Raw genomic sequence first — 8,081 nt, 5'->3', positions numbered from 1 at the left:
TAAAGATTGTGAATTTGAATCTCACTCTTAACTTTGGAAAAAAAAATGATAATATATATAACATCTAACATTAATCAAATATATTTGAAAAATTGATGCCCAAGTAAACGATGAACTTGGAAAAATTTTATGAAATTCACCTAGGCCAACGAGAAACGTCATGCTAAGCTAAAAGTTCGTCCATGCTTTTAGCAAACTTGTCTCTCTATAGCGGTAAAAAATACAACCTATAAATACCAATCGGTGCGAAGTTTTGCTCATTAAAAAATATATTCACTTCCCATTTCACTTTATTTTTCTTCTTAATCTTACTTTTCAAAATATTTAGAATATCATTATTATTAGTTCATTATAATGAAAAAATAATATTTGATTAAAATAGATCTATTGTATTTATTTCTACTCAATTATTTTTTATATACATCCCAACTGAAATGAAATGTCTAATGATTTTAAAAAATTTTATAATACATGCCATTAGTTAATAACATACAAGATAATGGTTAAACTTAGTTGGACCTAAAATTTATTAAAGAGTCTCGTAATTTAAAAAAAATAAAAATAACAAATTACATATACTCAAATAATCAAAATGAATAAAAAATATTAAATATAGTTAAAAATAAAAACGTTAAGCTATCATTATATATATTTTTTAGTATAATAAAACTAACTTATATGTATATATCTTCACAAATCTAGGTCAATCTAATAGGACAAATAAACTATTTGATAAACTTAAACCTAATCCATTAAAGAATATAAAATTTTAAAATAACTTTAGTCTCAGTTTATTTTTTTGTTAGGTCAAACCAAACATAGGTTAGGTCCTCTGGCCATTATTCACTCCTTACTCATAACAGCGTACAGTAATGTTACCCATACGAGTATTTTTATAATAAAATCCAATTAAATTTATAGAAGTTCAACAAAAAAATATGTGCACGTGTCACTACTTTTTTTTTCCACGCTTTTTTAGCACAGAAAATTTTATTAGAGAACATAAAAATATATTGACATAACATATAAATTTTTACACAAAACACAAAATTTATTGATATATAGCATATAAATTTTATATATAACACATAAATTTTTGCTGCGAATATATTTTGTTGATTGGGTGAGTCAATTATGGTCCTTCAAAAATTTTTGTGTTGTGCATAAAAAATAGTGTTGTATATCAAAATTTTTTGTGCTATACACCAAAATTTCTATGCTATGTGTATTTTCACTACAAGAAAAATGTCGAGTACCGTCGGACGTTAGTGGCAAGATTTTCGCTGGATTTACCGGCGGTAATGTCATCGGATTCGTAAGGTTTAGTAATTACTGTCAGATTTAGGGATTCGACAGTAAATCTACCGATAATATTTGAAGGGAAAGAAAAATAAAATGGCACGTTCTTTACCATTGGATTTATCAGCGGAGTTTTTCGACGATAAAGCCAATTAGTGAAACGATGCGTTTTGATAACCCACAAAGTTTTATCGTCGGATTTTTCCGAAGGTAACTGGGACGTAAATTCAAAACGTGAACTCTCTTCCCCCTCATTTAGATTCACTTCTTCTCTTACTAAACCACCAAAACCACCATTTCCTTCCCTCTCCCCAAAATCACCATCTGCCGCCGCTGACACCGCCACCACCATAGCCCCCTCTTCGTCGCCATCAACTCACCCATCCCCGAGACCCCTTCGTTCTTCTTCTTCTTCTTCTTCTTTCTCCCTCTTCTCTCCTTGCCACTTCACCGTTAACCTTCTCCGTTCTTTGAACCATCGCGCCGTACCACAAAGACACCACCGCCACTCCCCAGCTTTGCTTCTCTAGTCTCTGCTCGTCACCACCACCACCACCACTGCTGTTGTCCAGCTTCTTCTCTTCGAATTGATTTTGCCTCTGCAATAATAGGTAACATATTCAAATGTGAATATAAAAAATAGAAGCTTGTATGCTTAATGCTGATGCATGTTGAAATAAAATTAGATTATACTTTGTTTTGTTAATTGAAATCTCTATATTAGGCTAAAATGTTTTGTTGTAAATTGAAAAAATTGTTAAGCTGTCCATTTTAACGGATCCAAAAATGATTGAGAAATTAAGTTATATTGAAGCACATGTTGCTTAATAAGGATGCGTATTTGAAAAAGAAAAATAGTCTAACCTAGACTTCTATTTGATAAAAGTGGATATGGGTGTTTACGTCTGGTTTTTTATATCCAATTGGTTTTCTTTTAATAGATTATATCCACATGTATATAAACTATATATTGAATGAAATATTATCCTAACAGATTTTGTTAGTAGAGTGAAAAAATTTTTGTTTTCTTATTAATTGATTTTTCCTTTTTCTTATAAAACCTGGTTAGATGATGTATATAATGAGTATGGAGATTGCGTTTTTATACGTGTTTGAAGATGACTAAATTTGAGTTTATGAATATGTTGAGGTTTTGTTGATTGTTGAATTGGTTTTTCTTATTTTGATTTTAAATTTGAACTTTGAATTTCAACTTTAAGAAGTATTTTGATTATTGAACTGAATTGCTGAATATTGTTGCTGGAGTTGTTTGACATTGTCTGAAAGATGTGCATTGACTGTGTTACGGCTGGTTTTGATACATGCAAACATGACGACAGGAGGAGGTGCTGCAAATCAGGCTGCCGATCATGGTCGCAGCCGTGGTCGGGGTGGAGGGAGAGTTTCCTCCGGTACCCTGGGAACTTCTGAATCCTCTCCTTCTACTCCGACCACCCCGGTCATGCCATAGGTTGCGGGTTTAGCGAACCAGCCATTCATCATGGTCCCTAATCCCAACTACGTGCCGCTATCCATGGTGATGGCACTGCCTCCTACCACTCAGCAGCCCGTATCAATGGCGACGGATGCCGCGACCCCGGAGTCTAGCCATGACAGTAAGGCAGAAGCTAATGGAGCTCCTCCATCTACCATTGTACAGTTGCACATTTAGCCTGATGGTAGCACAGGGTAAGTATGACATTCAATGCTCATGTATTTCCTGTTTATTGTTTTCTAGTTTTATTGATTATGATTCCTATTGTTGCTGAGATTTCTGAAAATTGATTCCAGTTTAGTGGATCTAGGTTGATTTGGAATACTACTAGTTATTATTTTCTAGTTTTATTGATTATGATTCCTGTTGTTGCTGAAATTTCCTAAAAATTGATTCTTAGTTAGTAGATTTAGGTTAATTTGGAATGCTACTGGTTATTATTTTCTAGTTTTATTGATTATGATTCCCGTTATTGAGGGAGAGTTTCCTAAAAATTGATTCCTGTTTAGTAGATTTAGGTTGATTTGGAACGCTACTGGTTATTGTTTTCTAGTTTTATTGATTGTTTCTTATTCCTGGGATTTCCTGAAAATTGATTCCTGTTTAGTGGATTTAGGTTGATTCTTGTTTGTGGGTTATTGTTAGGTTTTTGATGAACCTGAACACGTATACTCAGGAGATGATGAATGTCATTAAGCTGATGTATGACCAGCCCTGGCTCAGCTACACGAAGATCTCTGCTGAGATCAGGCAGCACTAGTTTGAGAAATGGGCGGTAATTACTTTCATTGTTTCCGTTTTAATTCTTTTTAGGTAGTTTATATCCTCTATCTTGTCTAAGGTAATTTAAAGCTTCGTTGTTGCAGCTGTACTTCATTTGGGATGCTGAGCACGACCTGGCCATCTGAAAGATATTCGACTATAGAATGGGTTGGCGACTCCAGCAGATGCTGAATGATGTTCGCCATGGCTGGGACCAGCGAACACGCTGGATTCAACCGGAGGTAAAGAAGGGTCCGTTCGCTCATTGGGAGAACGATGCGGGGTTCAGGCATCGACGTCTCACCAACCGAGCTAACAAGGCATCGGAGAGGTCGTCAAAGTACACCGGTGACTCCGCGAGCTTCATAAAAACAAAGGCCAGGCTGGTATGTAGTTCCTTTAATATTGTTAATAACTTCGTTATGTTATCTGTTTTGCATATCATTACTAGGCATTCTAAAAATTTGTATTTCAATGCCACTTGTGTAGTTGAAGTTGTTGAATCGCAAGGCCACATTGGTAGAGACCTTCAAGTACATCCACACGTTGAAGGAGAATAAAGCGAGATTTTTTTTATCAGCTGTCTTAGGACCATTATGTAAGTAAACATACCTCTGATTATCTTTTGCTATTAAATCATTAGATATTAATTGTATATCTGTCTTAGCTTACTAATCACACAGTAACTTGTGTTAATTATACAGGAGTCCTACACACAAAGACTGGAGGACATCGTCGATGGATCTATAGCCTTAGTTGTCAACCCCGATGCGGTTTGGCGCGAGACCGCCTCAGCCCCGTACAAGAACCGCGTATACGGGATATGGTCGTTCTTCACCAGCAGCCTCCGCACCTCGACATTGAGGCTGTCGTCAGGCTCCGCCACTAGTCGAGTTGTCCATCCTGAGGAAGGTGTAAATTTGAGGCTCCAGGTGCAGGAGCTCTAGCGCAACCTTCACCAGTAGGCACATGAGCTTAATGATTATCAGGAGAGGTATCTGGAGATCCTCACCTGTGTGACGTCTATGGATGAGCTCAGGCTAGAGTTTAGGAAGTCACTGGAGCAGATGCAGCGTATGGAGGCTCAGATAGAAATGTACTAGGCCCAGATGTGCGCCGCAGGCATCGACCCTGTTGGGGGCAGCACCGTTGCTGATGGCAGCGGTAACGCTGGTGGCACACAGACATCGTCAGCACTTCTTACACTGCCGACTTAGGGCCACGGGACTGATGATGACGACGACTACCTGGATATATAGATATTAGATTTTAGTTTTATTATTTCATATATTTATTTGGTGTACTTGACTTTTATTTAATTTGCACATTATACTATTTATTTATTTTAAATAAAAATTCTTCATTATTTATAAATTGATAACTAATTGTGGAAAAAAATCATTTTAAAATTAAAATTGACCATTTATTTCAAATTTCAAAAAAAAAAGACATTATCGTCGAAATTACTGTTGGAATAATCTGATGGTAACATGGCACAAAACAACATGTTTTGGCGGCAACATTGCCGTCGAAAATATTCGATAGTAACCAATTCTTTTCTTGAACTGGTAATCCGTCGCAAAATCCGACAGTAATTACCTGCGAGCGAAATAAATCCGACGGTAAGAATTTACCGACGAGGTTTATATCCTCTGATTCTTTTCGATGGTAAATCCGACGGTAAATTGATTACCGTCGGATATATTTGAAGAATCCAACGGTAAATCTAATGGTACTAAGCGTTTTTCTTGTAGTGTTTGTTGGTTGAGTGTCAATGTTTTGGACATATAGCCCTTTCAAAATTTATGTGCTGCATACTAAAATTTTTGTGTTGTACACTAAATTGTTTATGTTGTGCACCCAAATTTCTTTGATATGCGTATTTTGTTGGTTGAATATTAATGTTCTAGGTATGTGGTTCTTCAAAAATTTGTGTTATGCATCAAAATTCTATGTTGTGAGTCAAAATTTATGTGCTCTAGATTTTTGAATATACATAAGAGGAAAAGGAGAAAAAGGAGTTGGAGGAGGAGGCAAGGTTGTCACGCGCGAAGTGCAGCATCTTCCAACGTGGATTCACGTAGAACATCGCGCCACCATACAAACATGGTATATAGGATAAATAGAAGGCCCAAACTTAGAAGTGTTGCACCCCCTTGAAATGAGTGCATGTACATCACACCTCCTACGGTGGTTGCCAAAAGCTCTCCTTGAGCGAGATTGAACAACTTATGATAAAGGATTTCCTTTACTATCCCAACCTGATATTGCGAAGAAGCTTGAATTCGTTAAGTAAGTTCACTTAGAATGGTTTGGCAATTCCCTTGTTAATCAAACATTCAAATATAGACATTCAAACTTAACAATTTCAACATCAAAACACATAATAAATTAACATAATACTACAATTATAACAAGTACTCTAGAACACACATTCAAATCCTTCACAAGCATGCATCTAGTTCAACATAAAACACAATCACACAATCAAAGCTTCATATAACACAACCGAAAAAAAAAAAGAAAACAAGAAAGTAATAATTAAATATTTTAATAAAGTAAAAGTCTAAAATTGAAATCCTTCAATATCTTCATCTTCTATGACATCAACACTATCATCTTCACCATCTTTATCAGACATTTTGTATTTTTTCCCCTGAACCAATATTCTCAGACAGTTTGTATTTTTGTCCCTGAATCAACAAATCAACAAACCAAATAATTAATTTAGCAAATTTATCCACTTATCTTTATCCATCTCTGAATAATAATTAGAAATTATTTCAGAGTTATCCACTAAAATACAGAATTTTAGATTCAGTTGCAAAATTATCCACTAAACAGTTGCTAAGTTATCCACTAAACAGTTGCAAAATTAGTTATTACATGGTTATCCACTAAACAGTTGCAAGGTTATCCACTATCAAAGTTGATAAATAATAAATTTAGATTTCAGATTTCAATTGCAAAGTTATCCACTATCAAAGTTGATAAATTCATAACTAACACTAACAAGTAACAACTACAAATTACAAAAAGCAACAATTAAGAATAGACTAAGCTAACTCTAACATTTTAGAGTTTAAGTCTTTTAGATATTCAGATTCATTAACAAGTAACAACTAACTAACACAAACAACTAACAAGTAACAACTAAAAATTACAAGAAGCAACAATTAAGAACAGACTAAATTAACACTAACATTTTAGAGTTTTAGTCTTTCAGATATTTAGATTCATTAACAAGTAACAACTAACTAACACTAATAACTAACAAAAAACAACTAAAAATTACAAGCAGTAGCAATTAAGAACAAACTAAACTAACACTAACAAGTAACAACTACAAAATGCAGCAATCCAGTAACAAATTTTGTTTTTAACCATACCTTAATCTATGCTGAGGAACCAGGCGTTGCTATGCTATGCAGGCAGACAAGCAACGACAGCGTCACGAATGACAAAAGACATGACAAATGACGATAGCGTGGCAGACGGCAGAGGCTCCACGAGTCCACGTGCTTTGATGCAGAACAGAGCCAACAGAGAGCAGAATGAGAGAATAGCGGAGAGGGAGACAGTGACGAGCTGTTTGTGGAACGGCGGTGAGGGATGGACGGCGGCGAAGGACGGGCTTGTAGAAGAGCCAAAGAGGGCTTGGAGAAGAGAGTGAGAGTGAGTTAGCGCCGTTAGGGAATTAGGGTTACGTTGCTGAGTTGCTCCCTTTCTTTCTTTTTTTTGGGGCCCAAAACGACGCCGTTTTGATAAAAATGGACACCCAAATCAAACTCGCTGACTCACCCTTAAACTCGCAAGTTTAACTGATTCTGCCCGAATCTATCCAGAAACGAGTTTGTGTCCGAGTTAACTCGATGTCACTACCTAAACTCGTGCAAGTTTACGAGTTAACTCGCGAGTTTGACAACAACGGGAGGAGGAGAAATCAAAGAAGAAAAAGGAGGAAGAAGAAGAGGAGGAAACGACGATGACATCCTCGAAAAAAAAAACGCGCACACGCATGTGTGACTTGGTTGAAACTTGGTCAGTAAAATGCTTGTCCGCGTACTTTATTGCTGGGCTTAAATGACTAATTTTTTATCACAAAATTATGCATCTAAAATTCAAAAATTTAAGGTTAATGTTCGAATTTATCTTTAAAAGATTAGTTATTTATCAAATTAGTCATCTAAAATTTAATTAGTCATATTAATTTTTAAAAAATATAATTATAAGTCAAATAATCTTACATTAATTTAATGATAACATGTCATGTTGCATAAAAACATGACATGTTAATATCACATGTCACGAAATGATTAATTGAGGTGTCATTTGAGTATCATCTGATATGTAATAAATTTATATATAGAGTGAAATTAGTAATTAAAAATATACGCAAATTATTTTTATCTATAAAATTTTTTAAATTGAGCCAAAATAATCTTTATATGATCTTTTTTTCTGTCATTTAGATTTTTAATATTTTTTAATCTTATTAATTTTAATCTCATTTTTTACACTTTAC

This window comes from Arachis ipaensis, chromosome B01 (genome assembly GCF_000816755.2).
Source record: "Arachis ipaensis cultivar K30076 chromosome B01, Araip1.1, whole genome shotgun sequence".
Classification (NCBI taxonomy): Eukaryota; Viridiplantae; Streptophyta; class Magnoliopsida; order Fabales; family Fabaceae; genus Arachis; species Arachis ipaensis.
This window is presented reverse-complemented; position numbering follows the sequence as displayed.